Here is a 22,516-nt window from a genome sequence, read left to right on the forward strand (position 1 = left end):
AAAATCTTCGTTACTCGAACTACTGCAATACAGCGAGCGCCAATACTGCCAGCTAAATGAAAGATTCTAACTACTGAAGGCACTAACTACTGATAGGCATAGTTAGCAAATGAAAGGTTTTGATAGAGAACAAACAATGTATTTACCTTAATAATGCTCAAAAGTCATTTTATATTTATATATCAGTTCATGATATCCAATATTACAAATTTACTCTTTCTGATGGACACACGTCCAGATCGTCCGCTCTCAAAATTCTGACATCTCTCTCCCCACATCCACCACTGCTGGCGGCTCACCTCCAGCTGCGCAACGCCACGCACTGTTCACATCCAGCTGCCCAACGCTACAACAGCGAATATTCCAACAATGCCAACCAGCCACAGACTGCACACAGGACAGTCAGTGATTTTCATACAGAGCGCTACGTGGCGTTACCAACATAAAAACCTAATCAGCCTACCAGATAAAGCCACTCACTGGTGGTAAGTTCCCACAGAGCTACCAAAGAGTGTAGACGTTGACTGTTACGTGTCACCACTTCCAATACTCCCCGACATTTTCTATAGGATCAAGATCTGGTAATTTCGGGGACCAACTGAGGTGCGAGAGGATATCTGAGCGATCGTCAAACCAGGAAGGTGTGCGTACATCCCTGTCAACATGTCTGCTGCTATCTTGATACTAGGGAGTACCGGCAGCATAATCATTATGAAGATGCAGAAGAAAGGGCAACACTTGGTCACTGAGAATGTTGAAGTAAACATCCTGGTTAACGGTCACAGTAACGTTAAAGAGTGGGCGTATGTCACTGTACGAAAAACGCCCTCAAAACACCACAGACCCCCTCCGGCCTGAACTACAACCACTGCACACTCTGGGTTCAACGCCTCATTCGGTCGTCGATGCACTCGCCACTTTGCATCACTTGTACAAAAACGCAAATCACTGGACCATATACACGTCTCCATTCAGTTACTGTCCACTTTACACTCGAAGGAAAAGACAAAGATATCACTTAAGAATTATCCAAATGGGACGGAAACTGGTGGATGTGATCTACTAGTACAGATAAAGGAATGATTACAATTTCAAAGAAACTGGATGATTTATTCGTGAGAAAAACCTTAAAAAACTGAATAAGTCAATAACGTGTTTGTCCGCCTCTGGCCCTTCTGCAAGCAGTTATTCGGTTTGGCACTGAATGACAGAGTTGTTAGATGTCCTCCCGAGGGATATCGTGCCAAATTCTGTGCAACTGGCGCGTTAGAACGTCAAAATCCCGAGATGTTTGGAGCGTCCAGGATATAATGCTCAAACGTTCTCGACTGGAGAATGATCCAGCCACCTTATTGGCTAAACTGGTGTTTGACAAGCACAACGACAAGCAGCAGAATCTCTCGCCGTGTGCTGGCGGGCATTACCTTGCTGAAATTTAAACTCTGGATGGCTTGCCACGAAGGACAATAAAACAGGGCGTAGAATGCCATCGACGTAAGGCTGTGCTGTAAGGGTGCCGCAAATGACCAACAAAGGGGTCCTGCTATGAAAAGAAATGGCAATCCCGACCATCAACCCTGGTTGCCTTGTGTATGGCAGGTAACAGGTTGGTATCTCACCACTGTCTGGGTCGTAGAAATGTCTCTGCTGGTCATCGGGGCTCAGTTCGAAGTGGGTCCCACCACTGAAGACAAGTCTACTTCAGTCAACGAAATTTCAGGCTGATGAAATGTTTGGAGACGTCCCAGACAGCAGTGGGATACCAACCTTTCGGCCCAGCAACCAGGAGTACTGGTCTGGAGTGCTATTTCTTTCCTCAGCAGGACCCCTTTGGTTGTCATACGCGACACCCTCACGACACAGCGGTACGTCGATGATATTCTCAGCCCAGTTTTGTTGCCACCCTGGGCTTATATTTCAGCAAGATAATGCCCGCCCGCACACAGCAAGAGTTCCTTATGCTCGTCTTCGTGCTTGTCAAATCCTACCTTGGCCAGGAAGGTCGCCGTTTCTGTTTGTTTGTTTTGCTTTAGGGCGCAAAAAACAACTGAGGTCATATGCGCCCAAGTCAAAACGAAGACAGAGAGGAGTTAAGAAACGACTATACATCAGTCCCAATTGAGACAATAGAAGACAGCTGAAATCAGGCACGTGGAAAAAGGGCTAAAAAACGACACCATACAGAAACGGGGGTCCAAAACTAAAAATTAAATGGCTTTCGCCGTATTACTTTGGCGGATAAAAAGTAAAACGCGGTCGACAGGTCGCGTGTCATTTGCTAAAACGGCCGATAACTCAGACGGCAAACTCAAACGGGAACGTAAGCGGTTAAAAAATGGGCAGTCCGTCAGGAAGTGGCCGACAGTTAAAACTTTGGCGCAATATGTACAAAGTGGTGGTGTAGCGTCACTTATCAAATGACGATGGCTAAAAAGGCAGTGCCCAATACACAGCCTACTTAAAATGACCTCCTCCAGGCGGGAGGGCCAAGAGGAGGTCGTCCGAGCCACTGGGAGAGGCTTAATAAGCCGCAGCTTATTCCCGTGAAGCGTGTACCATTGGCAATGCCAAAGGGCCACCACCTCCTTACAGACAGCAACACAGAGATCATCGGAGGGAATATAGGAACTCGCGGGCTGAGGTACGAGGAATGCAGCCTTGGCAGCAGTGTCAGCAGCCTCGTTTCCTGGCAGACCGACATGACCAGGAACCCACAGAAACATCAAAACACCAAGAGTGAGCAAGTGACAGTTTCCATGGACTCGCTGCACTAAGGGATGGGCGGTGTACAGCGCACATAGACTTTGAAGGGCGCTGAGTGAGTTTGAGCAGAGGACAGAATCGAAAAGGCTGTGTCGCCGGATGTACTCCGTGGCCCGATACAAGGCGAAGAGCTCAGCTGTAAATATTGAGCAGTGTGCCAGAAGACGATATCGAAAGACCCGGGTACCAATGACAAAGGCACACCCGACCCCACAGTCAGTCCGAGAGCCATCAGTGTATACGAAGGCACTATCGCGAAGTTCCATGCGAATGTCATGAAACTGAAGGCGATAGACCGAGGCTGGAGTAGTGTCCTTAGGAAGCGAATGAAGGCCAAAATTAACATGGGCCACTTCACGAAGCCAAGATGGTGAAGAGTTCACACCCACTGGGAAAGGTGCAGGTAATGTGAAGTTAAGCCGCCATGGCAAGTGCTGAAAGCGGACTCCAGGAGGTAACAGAGAAGAGGCACGCGCCCCATACTGGTGATCAAAGGAGTCACTGAAGGAGGGAGCATAAGATGGATGGCCACGCATGACAGACAAACGGCATGCATATCTACCGATGAGAACGTCACAGCGGTAAGACAGTGGTACTTCGGCAGCTTCTACATACAGACTCTCAACTGTGCTAGTGTAAAAGGCACCCGTGGCCAAACGGATGACACGACGGTGGATAGTGTTGAGACGCCGTAAGATGGATGGACGTGCAGACGCATAAAAATAGCACCCATAGTCGAGTTTCGAACAGACAAGGGACCGGTACAAAAAGAGGAGGGTCGTTCGATCGGCACCCCAGAAAGTACCATTGAGGACACGTATGACATTGATGAACCGCGTACAGCACGCTGTCAGGTAAGACACATGGGAGGACCAATAGAGTCTCTTATCGAGCATGAGCCCCAGGAATTTCGTAGTTTCAACGAACGGAAGGACAACAGGCCCAAGATGTAAAGATGGTGGGAGAAACCAGTTGCGCCGCCAGAAATTCATACAGACGGTTTTGTCAGTGAAAAAGTGAAAGCCACTGTCGATGCTCCAGGAGTAAAGACGATCAAAACACCGCTAAAGACGCCGCTCAGTGAGAAAGGTCCATGGAGAAGGGCAATAAATGGAAATCGTCAACAAAAAGGAAGCCGGATATGCCCTGCAGGAGAGGGTTAATGGCGATAGCAAAGAGGACGACACTCAGGACGGAACCCTGAGGCACACCGTTTTCCTGGATAAAGGTGCCGGCCGCGGTGGCCGTGCGGTTCTAGGCGCTCCAGTCCGGAGCCGCGCTGCTGCTACGGTCGCAGGTTCGAATCCTGCCTCGGGCATGGGTGTGTGTGATGTCCTTAGGTTAGTTAGGTTTAAGTAGTTCTAAGTTCTAGGGGACTGATGACCACAGCAGTTGAGTCCCATAGTGCTCAGAGCCATTTGAACCATTTTTTTGGATAAAGGTGTCCGACAAGGCAGAACCCACACGCACCTTGAAAACTCAGTCTTTTAAAATGCCTGAAGGAAACACGGCAGGCGACCACGGAAACCCCATGTGTAAAGAGTACGAAGGATACCATTTATCCAGCAGGTGTCATAGGCCACCTCCAAATCGAAAAACACGGCCACAGTCTGGGATTTCCGCAGGAAACCAATGACATGGGTGGACAAAGTAACGAGATGGTCAACTGCAGAAGACCGCACTCGAAATCCACACTGTGCATTCATCAATTAATTGTGAGACTCGAGCCACCATACCAGCCGTGCATGAATCATATTTCCATCACCTTGCAAACACAGCAGGTAAGAGAGATGGGGCGGTAGCTAGAAGGAAGGTTTTTGTCCTTACCAAGCTTAGGTATGGGTATGATGGTGGCTTCACGCCAGCGTCCGGGAAATGTGCACCCTGCCCAGATGCGGTTGTATGTGTTAAGCAGAAGGTGCTTGCCCGCAAAAGAAAGATACAGCAACATCTGAATGTGGATGGCGTCCGGCCCTGGGGCGGAGTACTTGGATAAACTGAGAGTATGATCCAGCTCCCTCATAGCAAAGGCGGCATTGTAGCACTCACGATTCGGAGAAGGGTATCGCCCGAGCCTCCTCCGCTGTTTCCGATGGGGGAAGGCAGGGTGATAGTGGGAAGAGCTCGAAACTTCTGCAAAATGGCGGCCCAAAGTGTTGGAGATAGCAACAGGGTCCACGAGGACATCGTCTGCTACTATCAGGTAGGAAATCGGGAATGTATCTTGGTCCCAGAGAGCCATCGGAGGTTGGCCCACACGTCAGAGGAGAGGGTGGAACTGTTAAAAGAACTAGTGAATGAAATCCAGCTAGTTTTTTTTTTTCTGTCCCGAAGAACGCGACGACACTTTGCATGCATCTGTTTATAATGAATGCAGTTCGCCATCGTAGGATCTACATCTACATCTACATGACTACTCTGCAATTCACATTTAAGTGCTTGGCAGAGGGTTCATCGAACCACAATCATACTATCTCTCTACCATTCCACTCCCGAACAGCGCGCGGGAAAAACGAACACCTAAACCTTTCCGTTCGAGCTCTGATTTCTCTTATTTTATTTAGATGATCATTCCTACCTATGTAGGTTGGGCTCAACAAAATATTTTCGCATTCGGAAGAGAAAGTTGGTGACTGAAATTTCGATGACGGTTAAAAACGCGGAGAGCACGTCTCCGTGCGCGAATTGCGTCGCGGCATGCCTCAGTCCACCAAGGGACTGGAACACGACGTGGTAAAGAGTTGGCGAAGCCATGGAAAGTGTCATAAAAACACGTTTATGATGGCAAACTGATCTGTAGCGTTACTCTGTAATTGCTATGGACTTATTCATTCCACGTTTTTGATGTGCTTAAAGGTGTTTATAACAAGACCGTCTCCACCCAAAGGCACCCTTATTGCCACGATGTTCCAGTATTTTTAGAGTGAAAATATGCCTGATAGTATAATCCACATACAATGGAATGAAAGTTGGTGTCCAGAAAGTGAATTCCACCGCGTCACCTCCCCTTGCCAACCATTTCTGCGGATAAAAACTTGTTCCATCACCGCAACTCGTATCAGCCATTTATAGGGTGACCTTTACGGTACTATCGTCCACTTGCAACCTCAGCTACTGTGAATGGTGTTTCAGATATACGGAGTAACTGCGAGAGACTTCTAATAGTTGTCAGCTTGGATAGGCTCTGACATGAATGTGGGAAAAAGACTTTAGCGTCAGAGAGGTAGTAATCTTTATATGGGTACTATGAAGTTTCAGAGACACACGTATTAGGGCTGTTACATGTCATATGTATTCACTGCTAAGTTACGAGTATCCCACGACACGGATATTACCGCTTCGTTACTGCCTGTAACATTTCATTGTTCGTACGTTTATTCCCCACTCGCAATTCGTGTCCGACTCGGGCCGATCGGTAGTTTTCGTATCCCTCCAGTTTCTTATTTTCAGTGGAGCAAGTCGTTCGCAACACACAGTGTCAAACACACTTTGTCCCTCGTTATTTTTTCTTTCTCCCATGCAATTCGTGTACGACCAGGAGGGATTGACAGCATTCGTACTCCGACAAATCATTTGTTTCACACGTTACGGAGGAGGGAGGAGATTCGTGTTTAACGTCTACATCTACATCCATACTCCGCAAGCCACCTGACGGTGTGTGGCGGAGGGTACCTTGAGTACCTCTAGCGGTTCTCCCTTATATTCCAGTCTCGCATTGTTCGTGGAAAGAAAGATTGTCGGTATACTTCTGTGTGGGCTCTAACCTCTCTGATTTTATCCACATGGTCTCTTCGCGAGATATACGTAGGAGGGAGCAATATACTGCTTGACTCCTTGGTGAAGGTATGTTCTCGAAACTTCAACAAAAGCCCGTACCGAGCTACTGAGCTTCTGGAGTTTATCCATCGTCTCCGTAACACTTTCGCGATTACTAAATGATCCTGTAACGAAGCGCGCTGCTCTCCATTGGATCTTCTCTCTCTCTTCTATCAACTCTATCTGGTACGGATCCCACACTGGTGAGCAGTATTCAAGCAGTGGGCGAACAAGTTTACTGTAACCTACTTCCTTTGTTTTCGGACTGCATTTCCTTAGTATTCTTCCAATGAATCTCAGCCTAGCATCTGCTTTACCGACGATCAACTTTATATGGTCATTCCATTCCCAGATAATTTATGGAATTAACTGCTTCCAGTTGCTGACCTGCTATATTGTAGCTAAATGATAAGGGATCTTTCTTTCTATATATTCGCAGCACATTACACTTTGCTACATTGAGATTCAGTTGCCATTCCCTGCACCATGCGTCAATTCGTTGCAGATCCTCCTGCATTTCAGTACAATTTTCCATTGTTACAACCTCTCGATATACTACAGCATCATCCGCAAAAAGCCTTAGTGAACTTCCGATGTTATCCACAAGGTCATTTATATATATTGTGAATAGCAACGGTCCTACGACACTCCCCTGCGGCACACCTGAAATCACTCTTACTTCCGAAGACTTTTCTCCATTGAGAATGACATTCTGCTTTCTGTTATCTAGGAACTCTTCAATCAAATCACACAATTGGTCTGATAGTCCATATGCTCTTACTTTGTTCATTAAACGACCGTGGGGAACTGTATCGAACGCCTTGCGGAAGTCAAGAAACACGGCATCTACCTGGGAACCCGTGTCTATGGCCCTCTGAGTCTCGTGGACGAATAGCGTGAGCTGGGTTTCACACAATCGTCTTTTTCGAAACCCATGCTGATTCCAACAGAGTAGATTTCTAGTCTCCAGAAAAGTCATTATACTCGAACATAATATGTGTTCCAAAATTCTACAGCAGATCGACGTTAGAGACATAGGTGTATAATTCTGCACATCTGTTCGACGTCCCTTCTTGAAAACGGGGATGACCTGTGCCCTTTTCGAATCTTTTGGAACGCTACGCTCTTCTAGAGACCTACGGTACACCGGTGCAAGAAGAGGGGCAAGTTCCTTCGCGTACTCTGTGTAAAATCGAACTGGTATCCCAACAGGTCCAGCGGCCTTTCCTCTTTTGAGCGATTTTAATTGTTTCTCTACCCCTCTATCGTCTATTTCGATATCTACCATTTTGTCATCTGTGTGACAATCTAGAGAGCGAACTACAGTGCAGTCTTCCTCTGTGAAACAGCTTTGGAAAAAGACATTTAGTATTTCGGCGTTTAGTCTGTCATCCTCTGTTTCAGTACCATTTTGGTCAGAGTGTCTGGACATTTTGTTTTGATCCACCTACCGCTTTGACATAAGAACAAAATTTCTTAGGATTTTCTGCCAAGTCAGTACATAGAACTTTGCTTTCGAATTCGTTGAACGTCTCTCGCATAGCCCTCCTCACACCACATTTCTTTTCGTGTAATTTTTGTTTGTCTGCAAGGCTTTGGCTATGTTAATGTTTGCTGTGAAGTTCCCTTTGCTTCCGTGGCAGTTTCATAGCTCGGTTGTTGTTCCACGGTAGCTCTTTTCCATCTCTTACGATCTTGCTCGGCACACCTAATGCATATTGTACGATGGTTTTGAACTTGGTCCACTGATCCTCAACACTATCTGTACTTGAGATAAAACTTTTGTGTTGAGCCGTCAAGTACTCTAAAATCTGCTTTTTGTCACATTTACTACACAGAAAAATCTTTCTACCTTTTTTAATATTTCTATTTACGGCTGAAATCACCGATGCTGTAACCGCTTTATGATCGCTGATGCCCTGTTCTGCGTTAATTGTTTCAAATAGTTCGGGTCTGTTTGTCACCAGAAAGTCTAATATGTTATCGCCACGAGTTGGTTCACTGTTTAACTGCTCAAGGTAGTTTTCAGATACTGCACATACAAAAATTTCACTGGATTCTTTGTCCCTGCCACCTGCTATAAACGTTTGAGTCTCCCAGGCTATATCTGGTAAATTAAAATCTCCACCCAAAACTATAACATGGTCAGGAAATCTACTCGAAATATTTTCCAAATTTTCCTTCAGGTGTTCTGCCTCAACAGCTGCTGAGTTAGGGGGCCTATAGAGAAATCGAATTACCATGTTTGAGCCTGCTTTAACCGTGACCTTAACCCAAATTATTTCACATTTCACATTTCCTTCGATACTATTGCACATTTTATCGCTATAAACACGCCCCCCCTTCACTGTCCCGCCTGTCTCTGCGGTATACATTCCAATCTGAGTTTAGAATTTAATTACTGTTTATATCTGGTTTCAGCCAACTTTCCGTCCCTAGTACTGTGTGGGCATTGTGACCGTTTATTAATGAGAGCACTTCTGAGACCTTTCTATAGACGCTCCTGCAGTTTACTATTGCCACGTTAATATTGTCATTCCCTGTTGCGTTTTGCCTACTGCTACCTTGTCGCGTCTCAGGAGGCGTCTTGTAGGGCCCAGGGAGGGAATTCTCTAACCTAAAAAACCCATATGTGCACTCCACACGTACTCCGCTACCCTTGTAGCCTCTTCCTGCATGTAGTGGTTCAAATGGCTCTGAGCACTATGGGACTTAACATCCGTGGTCATTAGTCCCCTAGAACTTAGAACTACTGAAACCTAACTAACCTAAGGACATCACACACATCCATGCCCGAGGCAGGATTCGAACCTGCGACCGTAGCGGTCGCGTGGCTCCGGACTGAGCGCCTAGAATCGCTAGACCACCGCGGCCGGCCTGCATGTAGTGCACGCCTGACCTATTCAGGGGGACCAACCGACAGCAAGGTTATTAGGGACAAGCTCGGACTACGGAGGATGAGGATGGAAGTCGGCCGTGCCCTTTTCAAAGTAACCATTCCGGCACTTGCCTGGAGCGATTTAGGGAAATCACGGAAAATCTAAATCTGGATGGCCGGACGCGTATTTGAACCGTCATCTTCCCGAATGCGAGTCCACTACGACACCTCGCCCGGTACACGCTAAGGTTTCCACCGAGTTCAATTCTTGCAACTTAAACTGTTACCATTAATACCAGGATAGCTATGGTGCCCGTCCTTCAGCTTGTACCACGTGGTTACAATTAAGGCTCACGCAGGTCCAGTGTGGGCTGTCATGATCGTATGGCTGCGAAACGTGGTAGAAATAGTAAAGCGTTAAAGCGGAACCGATTTACGCTAAAACAAAAAATTACTTCCAATTTTGACCACCAGGTGCAAATCTGACGCTATGAATGCGAGAAGGAAGTTTAGAAATGTTCCCATATGTGAAGGGTTAGGAACGGGACGTGGGCAGAAAAGGTCAAACAAGTGCGAAACGCAAAATGTTGATTAACCACCGCTTACGCAATTTGTTCAGTATGAGCACCGGATATCTCGGTGAGATGCTGTCCAGTGCCAGATTTGCACCTTGGAGACAAAATTTGAACTAATTATTTCCACTGTAAATCGGTTCTGCATTAACGGATCAGCGTATCTACCAAGTTTCGCTGCCATACGATAACTACAGCGCACACTGGACTTCCGCGAGAAGCTGCATTTTGATTATAACCACCCTATAGAAGAGAAAAATTTCTTCACGAAAGATAAACCGCTCAAACAGCTCATTCATGAGCAGTTATATCCATAACCTGCTAGAAGACCAAAAATGTATTTATATTTAGTAGTTAAATCAGTAATGACGTTCAGTAAGGAATGTAATGACTAAGAAAGACTTTGTACTGAGTATATTCCTTGGAAATGCCGAATACATACGATACAAAATTTATTGGTCGCTATTACAGTCCTAGTCCGTACGGCAATCAAGTATTAAGATTTCGATGAAAAACTAAATTATAACGTGTAATTTTTTAAAAAAATAGTTGGTTCCTCTTCTCTTCATACCTCGGATAAACTTTTTCAGAAAATCTAGGAGGGAATGTCTACACATATCTCTGTTCACTGTAAATACATCGATAAGAAGCTACAATTCCAACGCGTATGTTGTATCGTGCGTTACAAATGACGCAAATCCAGCAGATGTTTTCTCTTTACAAGGCTAACACAGCTCGGCGTAGATGCAAACACGTATCTAGGTCTCTGCCGATTACGGTCCTGTCGTGAATTAATGAAGTGTGATCTGAAATTGCTTTGTTTATAGTCAGCTGTTACGAGCAGCAAGCAACTAGATCACATTATCTGCTTCGCAGAATGTACGTGTCGACACATGTCTCTTATTGCACATTACACCAAATACATCGTCAATGTGGTAGAGTGTCCATGTAAAACATAGTGTGCCTTTTCTTTGTAGGCTTGTTAATCGCTCATATCACGAGAAGATGACCATAAAATGCCAAAATTTTCATTTTTTTTACCTACATCAGAAATGTAAGCAACTGGCACTGGCTAGACGATTCTGCTGTCATCTTTTCTAATTTGTTATATCGAACGAGACGGTTCGTCAGTGATACGAGATATTCAGGAGAAGTCGGTCTTTCACCGGCCTCCTCGTGTTTTCCTTGGCAGGGAGCTGGGATGGTGGATTTTGTTTTGAGCGACACCATCACAGAGTGATATCGCAATGATTATCCTTTTCCCTTCTCCAGAGGGAGGGGGCGGAGGGTATAGCTTTTTTTAATTCGCGTATTTAAAAACAAATTTTGAAAGATGAAAAGCATTCAGCTATCATTATTAAAACAGATATTTTTGTTGCAATCATAGCGATTTCCAAGGTGACAAGAAGGAAGAGTTTAACGTCTCGTCGACAACGAGGTCAGTAAAGACGTTGCGCAAGTTGGGATTGGTTAAGGATGGAAAAGGAAATCGGCCATGCCTTTTCAACGGACCCATCCCGGAATGTAGCTTAAGCGATTTAGGGAAATCAGGGGAGACCTAAATCTGGACGGCTGGATGGGGATCTGAACCGTCGTCTTTCAGAATGCGAGTCCTGTGCACTAAGCACTGCCGCACCTCGCTGTGTCCAAGGTGAAAGATGTGGCACTCATGATGATAATGACTCCTGTGTAGGTCTATGGGACCATGATGTTGGCAGGTCAGCTACAGAGGGCAATTTGTCGGGTGAGCTTTCCAAGGATGGGGGGAACAGAATCTGACTGGTTTTTCTGGTGGAGACACGGTGTAATAACAGCAGGAGATGCTGCACACAGTAAGGTGGGAATTGCACTACAAAAAGGCATCTAGGCAGGAATGTTTTCCAGAGAAATCTGGGAACACAGGAGGCAATACTGACCTTGCGACTTATCTTAGAAATAGGACTGAAGGAAGGCATATCTACTTTTACAGCATTTGTAGTTTAGAGAAAGTTTTAGACATTGTTGACTGGAACACTCTCCTTGTAGTTCTCGGTATAAAAGACAAGTGGCGAAAGGTTATCTACAACTTGTACAGAAACCTAACTGAAATTATAAGATTCGAAGGGCGTCAAAGGGAAGCAGTGGTTAAGAATGGAATGGAGCAGGGTTGTAGCCTATCCCAGATATTTAGTCTGCACAGTGAGCAAGCTGTGAAGGAAATCAGAGAGAACTTTAGAAGGGGATTTTAAGTTCAGGCAGACAAAATAAAAAGTTTACGGTTTGCTAATGACATTTTAGTTCTGTCAGTGACGACAATAAACTCGACACCCCAGATGAACGGAATGTCTGTCTTATGCGCGATGAATATCAATAAAATACGGTGCAGTGACCGACAGTGAAGTATCTCTGTTTCTGAGCGTTTATCGTGTCGCAGGGGGACCATTTTTTTCATGATTTGGTAAATTTATTTTCATCTTATCAGTGTGGCCGTATGCTGTCACTGAGGGAGGGAAATTACGTACGGGTCTGGCTTACCTCCCACTCTTACAAGCTAATGCTTTGCGCGTTAAGCTATACGAGCTCAGTTATCTATAAGGGGCAGTCAAATGAAAACGAGACGGATGGCACGAAAGTAAGTAAACGATTTATTGTTTCAAAAGTAATCGCCATAGCTGTCAATACATTTATCCCACTGTGGGACAAGACGATCAATGCCTTCAAGGAAAAACGTTTACGGTTGCCTACGCAATCATGATTGTATCCATGCGTGCACATTTTCGTCCGAAGCAAATCGACGGCGACGAATATCTGTCTTCATGGCTCCAAAAATGTGGAAATCGTACGGGGAGAAATCGGTTCAAATGGTTCAAATGGCTCTGAGCACTATGGGACTCAACATCTTAGGTCATAAGTCCCCTAGAACTTAGAACTACTTAAACCTAACTAACCTAAGGACATCACACACACCCATGCCCGAGGCAGGATTCGAACCTGCGACCGTAGCAGTCCTGCGGTTCCGTACTGCAGCCCCAGAACCGCACAGCCACCGCGGCCGGCTGGAGAAATCGGGACTGTATGGAAGACGTGTAAGGGCTTTCCAACAAAACTTCTGCAGCGTAGTCGAAACAACCTCGGCAACTTGTGTTTATTACACCATAAGACTATTCATGTTTCATAACAAATCAGTATACAACATAATATAGAATTCACACAGAACACACACATGCGATACACACTGAAATACCACCACATTCTCTTAACACGACTGTGCTAAATTAAATACCGCATTAAGAGTCCAAAGACAGCACCTTGTTACCGTAACAATGCTATGATAAACTCGTTTACTGTCTTATGTAAGAGTACACAGTTTTAGACTAGCAAGCAGGACACACAAAAAGGAAATCTTCATTTATTCGGCTAACGAATCAGTTCTTTCCTCTTATATTCATATTTAAAACGCATGAGGAATATACGGGCCATGTGTCCAATAGATTCACCATCGCTGTCACGTTAGGATTGGTGACAACATAGATTTTGAACAGATGGGCTGGGAAATTCTCTTGATGGCCTCTAATCCTAGTTAAACTTGCGATAAGACGACTTTTAAGGTTGTACTCGGTGAACACCCCAAAGCTTCACAGGAATTCGCAACATGATAGTGGCCTACTATTTGCGTTTAATAACACTAGAGCACAATTTTCTATTTACTGTAATACGCTCTTCGAATAAGTTATCATTAACAGATTCAGTTATCCTATTTGTCTCTCGAAAAATCAGTGTTTGTTTGAAAGCGGTAACCTCTGCTGTAAATAAGTAACTTTTAATGGTTGCGCGTGTTTGTGTAAGCCGCAGTGGTGGCATGGTGAGGGTGAAATATGGGGGGGGGGGATGGAGAGGAGAAGGTATAGAGAGAGAGAGAGAGAGAGAGAGAGAGAGAGAGAGAGAGAGAGAGAGAGACCGGGGAGAGGGGAAGAGGAGGAATAGGAGCAGGCACAAAGGGCAGGTCGAAGGTGTTATGAACGAAGTAGGGAGAGTTAATTAAAGCCTTTAGCCTCCACACTCAACGCTGTAGTTAGAGAGCTGTGCGGGATGCATTGTCTGACTTGTACAAACACGCAGAGCGGCACCGGATATGAACGTTGCACGGGCTTCTTGCTTACAAGCCAGAATAATTAAGCATGTGAATTGAGTTAATGTGCACTTGGCTTAGCTAAATGCTACCTGTGTGCGAATTATTCGAAGTATAAAGATAGTGGGCTTAAGGGAACTGAAGAGGGGCAATAGCTCATTATGCCAAAGTATAACCGCTCGAATCAATTATTACTTGTTTTCCTATTACCTGTAAGTTCAATGTACTGGTCACAAGTGCGGGTCCAGGTTCGGTTCAGTTTGGGATCATTGTTCGTGATTTAGAGTGATCTTCAACTGTCGGTTAGACCGTCAGCGAGAGCTGCTGTAGATAAGGCGTTGTTTGCGAATTATGTTTACGAGCTTCAAACAGGAACGAATTATTTGGAGTTATCTGTGTGGCTAGTATTTTACTTTCTTAATTTCTTGCATGTTTGTGTGCTTACCAGGCACAGTCTACCGCTCTAATAACAGTGTAGTGTAAAATATCCGTGCTAGTACCGACGCTTGTATGGAATGCCGTATCATATAGGCTTTTGTTTGTCTGTTTTGCTTGTATCGGGTCAGTGTCGGATTTCCCGTCGTCGAGGGAGTCCACTTTCCATTGCTGCAGCAGATAAGGCAAGTACACCGTTTGTTTCTGAATTATATTTACGAGCTTCAAACAGGAGCTATTTATTTGAGTGGATACTAGTTTACTTTTTTTAATTTCTTGCGTGTTTGTGTGCTTACCAGGCAGAGTCTAGCATTCTAATAACTGTGTAGTGTACAGTTTTGGAGTCTTTGGTATGGGTAGGGACTGACTGCTGTGTTCAGATGAGAGCTGAGTTGGTGCACAGCTCCAGACAGTGCTGGCTTTGGTCACACAGCTTGAGGCTGTTGCTAGCGGCCGTAACTGGGGGGGGAGGGGGGGTACGGACAAGAGGGGGGAGGGAGGATGTGGGGATCTGAGGAACGTCCAGCACGTCCCACGTACCAACCGATCGGTCCACTACTGTGACCACCTCGGGTACTGCCCGCATTGAAGTTGATCCCTCAACAGTGGTCGAGTGGGACGTCACTCCAACGAGAGTCAGGCAGCGACAGACTTTTCGGTGATCCGATCGGAGGGCCAACCCGGTTCGTCTGACGAGCAGGTTTCGGGCGCTATCTGTGTCTGACATAGTCCCTGAGCTAGATAAAGTCGCTTGCCCTGGTCCAGAGGAAATATCTCAGCCCGTGAGGTCTGAACATTCACAGAGGCTGGGTTTACTAAGAGTTGGGATCGCCAATGCTGGGTACATAATGGTGCCCCTTAGGGACATGGCTGCAAATGGGGGGAGGAATCCAGTGTGTATTCTGTGTGCATACTGGGAGGAGTCATTCCAGATATGGAAAGGGTGTTTCCGGATTCCATGAAGAACACAGGGGGCAGCCAATTGCAGGTGGTGGCTCATGTGGGAACTAACGATGTATGCCGCTTTGGATCTGAAGAGATTCTCTCTGGTTTCGGGCGGTTAGCAGAAGGAATAAAGACTGCCAGTATTACTTGCGAGATGAAGGCAGAGCTCGCCATCTGCAGCGTTGCCGACGGAACTCACTGTGGTTCTTCGATACTGAGCCGAGTGGAGGGTCTAAGTCAGAGGGTCAGACGGTTCTGAGATCGTGTAAGCTGCAGATTCCTCGACTTGGTAGTCAAAATGGTGGGCTTCAGGGTTGCGCTTAACATATCAGTGGTCCACTACACACACGAAGCGGCTACACGGGTAGAGGGGGCTGTATGGAGGAAACTGGGCAGTTTTTACAAAGGACCTAACCGTGTTCAGAAAGGATAGATTAAATACAGTTGGTGGTGGAGTGTTTATTGCTGTCAGAAGTAGTTTACCTTGTAGTAAAATCGAAGCGGATAGTTCCTGTGATATATTATGGATAGAGGTGATACTTGACAACTGTAATAAATTTATAATTGGTTCCTTTCACCCCCCCCCCCTCCGACTCAGGTGGTACAGTTTCTAAACAGTTCAAAGAAAACTTGAGTTTCATTTCAAATAGGTACCCCACTCGTACAGTTATAGTTGGTAGTGACTTCAATCTACCCTCGATGTGTTGGCGAAAATAGGCGTTTAAAGTCGGAAGTAGGCATAAAAATTCATGTGAAATCGTTGTGAATGTGTTCTCAGATAACTATTTTGAACAGTTAGTTCAAAAGCCCAATCGAAGTACAAATACACTCCTGGAAATGGAAAAAAGAACACATTGACACCGGTGTGTCAGACCCACCATACTTGCTCCGGACACTGCGAGAGGGCTGTACAAGCAATGATCACACGCACGGCACAGCGGACACACCAGGAACCGCGGCGTTGGCCGTCGAATGGCGCTAGCTGCGCAGCATTTGTGCACCGCCGCCGTCAGTGTCAGCCAGTTTGCCGTGGCATACGGAGCTCCATCGCAGTCTTTAACACTGGTAGCATGCCGCGACAGCGTGGACGTGAACCGTATGTGCAGTTGACGGACTTTGAGCGAGGGCGTATAGTGGGCATGCGGGAGGCCGGGTGGACGTACCGCCGAATTGCTCAACACGTGGGGCGTGAGGTCTCCACAGTACATCGATGTTGTCGCCAGTGGTCGGCGGAAGGTGCACGTGCCCGTCGACCTGGGACCGGACCGCAGCGACGCACGGATGCACGCCAAGACCGTAAGATCCTACGCAGTGCCGTAGGGGACCGCACCGCCACTTCCCAGCAAATTAGGGACACTGTCGCTCCTGGGGTATCGGCGAGGACCATTCGCAACCGTCTCCATGAAGCTGGGCTACGGTCCCGCACACCGTTAGGCCGTCTTCCGCTCACGCCCCAACATCGTGCAGCCCGCCTCCAGTGGTGTCGCGACAGGCGTGAATGGAGGGACGAATGGAGACGTGTCGTCTTCAGCGATGAGAGTCGCTTCTGCCTTGGTGCCAATGATGGTCGTATGCGTGTTTGGCGCCGTGCAGGTGAGCGCCACAATCAGGACTGCATACGACCAAGGCACACAGGGCCAACACCCGGCATCATGGTGTGGGGAGCGATCTCCTACACTGGCCGTACACCACTGGTGATCGTCGAGGGGACACTGAATAGTGCACGGTACATCCAAACCGTCATCGAACCCATCGTTCTACCATTCCTAGACCGGCAAGGGAACTTGCTGTTCCAACAGGACAATGCACGTCCGCATGTATCCCGTGCCACCCAACGTGCTCTAGAAGGTGTAAGTCAACTACCCTGGCCAGCAAGATCTCCGGATCTGTCCCCCATTGAGCATGTTTAGGGCTGGATGAAGCGTCGTCTCACGCGGTCTGCACGTCCAGCACGAACGCTGGTCCAACTGAGGCGCCAGGTGGAAATGGCATGGCAAGCCGTTCCACAGGACTACATCCAGCATCTCTACGATCGTCTCCATGGGAGAATAGCAGCCTGCATTACTGCGAAAGGTGGATATACACTGTACTAGTGCCGACATTGTGCATGCTCTGTTGCCTGTGTCTATGTGCCTGTGGTTCTGTCAGTGTGATCATGTGATGTATCTGACCCCAGGAATGTGTCAATAAAGTTTCCCCTTCCTGGGACAATGAATTCACGGTGTTCTTATTTCAATTTCCAGGAGTGTAATTGCTAAAACATACTTGATCTCTCAACAACAAATAATCCTGAGCAAATAGGGAACATAATGACAGCAAAACCATCAAAAATAAACGCAAAATACATCTATTTAAAAAAGCGGATAAAAATTCGCTTGAGTTGTTCTTAAGAGACAGTCTCAACTCCTTCCGATCTGAGTGCATAGGCCGGCCGAAGTGGCCGTGCGGTTAAAGGCGCTGCAGTCTGGAACCGCAAGACCGCCACGGTCGCAGGTTCGAATCCTGCCTCGGGCATGGATGTTTGTGATGTCCTTAGGTTAGTTAGGTTTAACTAGTTCTAAGTTCTAGGGGACTAATGACCTCAGCAGTTGAGTCCCATAGTGCTCAGAGCCATTTGAACCATTTGAGTGCATAAACACCGATCAAATGTGGTTTAAATACAAAGAAATAGCATCGACGGCTATTGAAAGACGTATACCAAATAAATTAATAAGAAGTTGTGCTGATTCCCTATGGTACACTAAGCACTTCAGAACACTTTTGCAGAACCAACGAAAAAAGCATACCAAATTTAAAAGAATCCAAAATCCTAAAGTTTGACGTAGTTTTACAGAAGCTCGAAAGTAGCGCGAACTTCAATGCCAGATGCTTTTAATACTCGTACTTTCCACAGCGAAATTCCGTCTCGAAATCTGGCAGAAAATCAAAAACGATTCTGATCGCATGTAAAGTACACCAACGGAATGACGCAATAAATACCTTCACTGAGCGATAAAAATGATGGCGATGTTACTGGTGACAGTGACACTACAGCAGAGTTACTAAACACGATTTTTCGAAACTCCTTCACCAAAGAAAACGAAGTAGATATTCCAGAATTAGAACCAAGAATAACTGCCAACATGAGTAACTTAGAAGTAGGTATCTTCGGTGTAGGAAAACAGCTTAAATTGCTCAAATCACTTAATAAAGACAAGGCCTCCGGTCCTGATTGTATACCAGTCAGGTTCCTTTCAGAATATGCTGATACAATAGCTCCATATTTAGCAACCATATACAACCGATCGCTGGTTGAAAGATCCGTACCTAAATACTGCAAAGTTGCAGAAATCACACCAATACCCAAGAAAGGAAATAAGGGTAATCTGCTAAATTACATACGCATCTCGCTAATGTCGATCTGCAGTAGTATTTTGGAAAATATACTGTGTTCGAACATAAGGAGTTGTCTGGAAGAAAACAATATATTGACCTCGCTTGACGCCACGGAAGCAATTTATGCAATCCTGCTCATCTGCGGTGCGCATTTTCCTGCAGACCTCTTTACTTCAGCGTCACACACCTTCTCTTTACAACAGTTTGTAAACACTAAACGTGTGAAGCTCGAACGGATTCAGAAAATATCGTTCTTGTGAAACGCTGCTACCTCTTTATTCTCGTGAAGTAATGAACGCTGTTGACAATGGTGTCAAATTGATTCCCCATTTTTAGATTTCCGGCAGGGTTTTGACACCGTTCCCCAAAAGCGACTTCTAATCAAACTGCGTGCCTATGGACTTTCGTCTCAGTTGTGTAACTGGATCCGTGATTTCCTGTCAGAGAGGTCACAGTTCGTAGTAACTGACGGAACGTCAGTAGGAAAATGCGCACCGCAGATGAGCAGGATTGCATAAATTGCTTCCGTGGCGTCAAGCAAAGTCACATTGGTGGCGCAATGCGACGCGCGAAATACATTACACGACGTACTGTTCCGCGGATTTAATTGGAAAAGTTTATTGGCGGACCCGTATTAATTGTCTGCACAACTCAATTACCAAGTCGATGTAAATAAATGTCGCCAGCCTCGCTTTGACCCGCGAGTCAGAGTTAAATATCACAACTCAAAAGTCCAAAAGTCAAAATTGAAAGTCCTATAGCTGCCTAACTACTTACAAGAAAGATTCAAAGATCCTACGACTACACCTGAATGGTTCATCGCTAACAGTTCAGTACACCGCCCTCAACTGGCTACTACTTCATCTGTTTACTTCTCTCATTCCCCAGTATTACTTGGAAGGTTCTATTTGACAACATATCATCAATGAGGTTGGTTATCTTCTTGCAGGGGACGGCACAGATTAATTTGTACATGAGCCCCCGTTTCCAAACTGTATCATATGCTGCTGTTAGGTCTATGAATGCTGCAGCTACTGTATGTTTCTTCTGGAACCCCGCCTCTATATATGTTGTCAGTGATAGGACTTGATCTGTACAGCAGCGATATGGACGGAATCCTGCTTGTTCGATAGGGATTTTTTTGAGTATAGTCTGGCCTATTCTGTTGAGGAGCAGTCTTTCTAGTAATTTATATACCATACTGAGTAGGGCAATTGGGCGGTAACTCTCTGGTCTATCGCCTGGTTTACCAGGTTTCAGGACTGCGATGATCTTTGCTCGTTTAAGTGAGGGAGGAATGTTACCCACTTGGAGAATGTCCGTAAAGAACTTAGCCAGCCATTGTTTTGTGTAGGCTCCGACATATATGAGGAACTCAGGGTGGATACCATCGAAACCCGAAGCTTTGCCTGATTTAACCTTCTTCAGGGCATCGGTAACCTCCTCGATGCGAATATCTGATGAATATTCTGAGTCCATTGCACGGGTCCTTTTTAATGTTTTTAAGTCTTTCTTCACTGGCTACTACTAACAGCCGTTGATAATCATCGTAACGATAAACGTGGAACACAGTTTAAGGTCAACAGCGCAAACGCCACTCAAAAGCAACATATTTAAATTTGAACAGAAAGAAATGATTTTTTTTGGTATCGATTAAACCCAGCCAAGTATGTCACTTTCATGCAACACCATCTCCAGCTAGCTAATGTCTCCACGCGCTGCTCTGAGCCCTTCTTACCACACTCATTAACCCGCAAACTCGCGGAGAAATTCGACGCCCACGCATGGTAACGCACTTTCGAAAACTTTGCACGTTTTCTGTATGGCAACAGTAACTTCGTTGATCACCACCTCCGATCTTCCGAAATGAGGAGAACTTAAACACAAACTCTGCCACAGCGGGATGGAATTCGCCACTTCATCCTCATGAGGCCTACAGGCCGACTCCCCGATTCTGCGTGCTCCAAGCTGCTCCACGAAATTATTCACGTCCACGGCTTTCAGCTAATCAGAATCAGGAGCAGAATATAAACACTGCATACTGCGCAAGCCACCTTCGGTACTTCTGGTACCATTACCTGTTTCACATCTTTAATGAAGTCGGGTAAATATGGGATTATTATTTGCAATTCTTCATATAATTCTTAACATTGGAAGTCACAGCTAACACCCACTCGCAAGACTGTGTATAAATCCTGACAGCCTTTTGATATACGATATTTTGGAGTAATTTTTAACGTGTGTTGATCATAGAGAAAACCATACTTGTTTTATACACCTAAACCATGAATCCACACTGCTCAATGGTGTTAAAAGATCTGTTTCGTATCGGCTTTTGGAAGACTGTATAGGTTCATCACTACTTTTCATAACCGAATATTCTTTTGTTTTTCGCTAAACTTTAACTTTTAAAATCTTTTGGCAGATCATAACTGCTTTCCTCAATAAATCGACGAGCGTCAGTAAGCATTGCTCGAACCCAATTTGTAGACATACTGTGATCCAGTCAGAAAACGGACGCAAATGTTCAAGTGCAGTACTCAAATGACTTTTACAGATGGCCATAATTTGTTTGTAACGTTAACTATCATAAATGAAATGATATGATAAATTCTAAGCCGAGCATTTCGTTCAAAACTGAATCACAATTACTGAGAGCGTCCGATTCTTCCATGTAATTGTTTAAGCTTTGAATGCATTCAACAAGATCACCAAATTGAAACAGAACGGACTTCACTGCCACTACTCTGCTTTTGCACATAGTGTCTGATAAAGGTTTCATAGTAAGTTTTAATTTCCCTAAAATCAATATCCAGCGTTGCTGGATCTTCAAAATGGCAAATAAAATTTCTGAATAAAACCAAAAAAATGTTTTTGTTGCCGCTGTATAATTAGTTGCGTCTACCAACGGCACATTCCAACTATAACACCCGCAGGGTGTAAAAAATGGCCTGGGATTTAAATTTAATGTTAGAGTCTTAACTCCACTTTCTACACCACAGTATGTGCTCCACTGTCATACCCTTGGCCACGACAGTTCTGAATTTCTAACCCATTTTTTTCTAGTTCTTCCAGTATCGCATTAGTTATATACTCTCCAGTCGTCTCATCGACGGATACAAATTCCACAAGGATTTCTTCTCTTGTGTCAGTTGATGTATTACGAAATCTTAACATAATTGACATTTGTTCAACTCGACTACAATCTCTAGTGCAGCCGAGTAAAATCGAATAATATTTTGCCTCTTTTACCCTACGAATCTCCTCATCAGTAACTGTTTTTGACATCAATGTGATCAATTAATTTTGAATCTGATGGCTTAGATGTTCAAAATGTTCAAATGTGTGTGAAATATTATGGGACTCAACTGCTAAGGTCATCAGTCCCTAATCTTACACACTACTTAACCTAAATTATCCTAAGGACAAACACACCCACCCATGCCCGAGGGAGGACTCGAACCTCCGCCGGGACCAGCCACACAGTCCATGACTTAGAAAATAGCGTGAAAGATTTTAGTCATTAATGCGTTTCATGTGTTCCCGTAATGTAGGATCATATTTAGGTATCAACCAAAACAAGTCTATGAAGTTAACATAATTCTCGCTGTCGTCGCCTGTATT

At 45.4% G+C, this 22,516-nt stretch overlaps 1 protein-coding gene across 2 annotated transcripts in view; it reads right to left on the reverse strand.

Moving 5' to 3' along the window:
- Positions 1-22,516, reverse strand: part of LOC126248401 (1-acyl-sn-glycerol-3-phosphate acyltransferase alpha-like) — an 824,096-nt gene that overhangs the window by 55,330 nt on the left and 746,250 nt on the right. The window lies entirely within an intron of this gene.

Source organism: Schistocerca nitens, chromosome 3 (genome assembly GCF_023898315.1).
Source record: "Schistocerca nitens isolate TAMUIC-IGC-003100 chromosome 3, iqSchNite1.1, whole genome shotgun sequence".
NCBI classification, from domain to species: Eukaryota; Metazoa; Arthropoda; class Insecta; order Orthoptera; family Acrididae; genus Schistocerca; species Schistocerca nitens.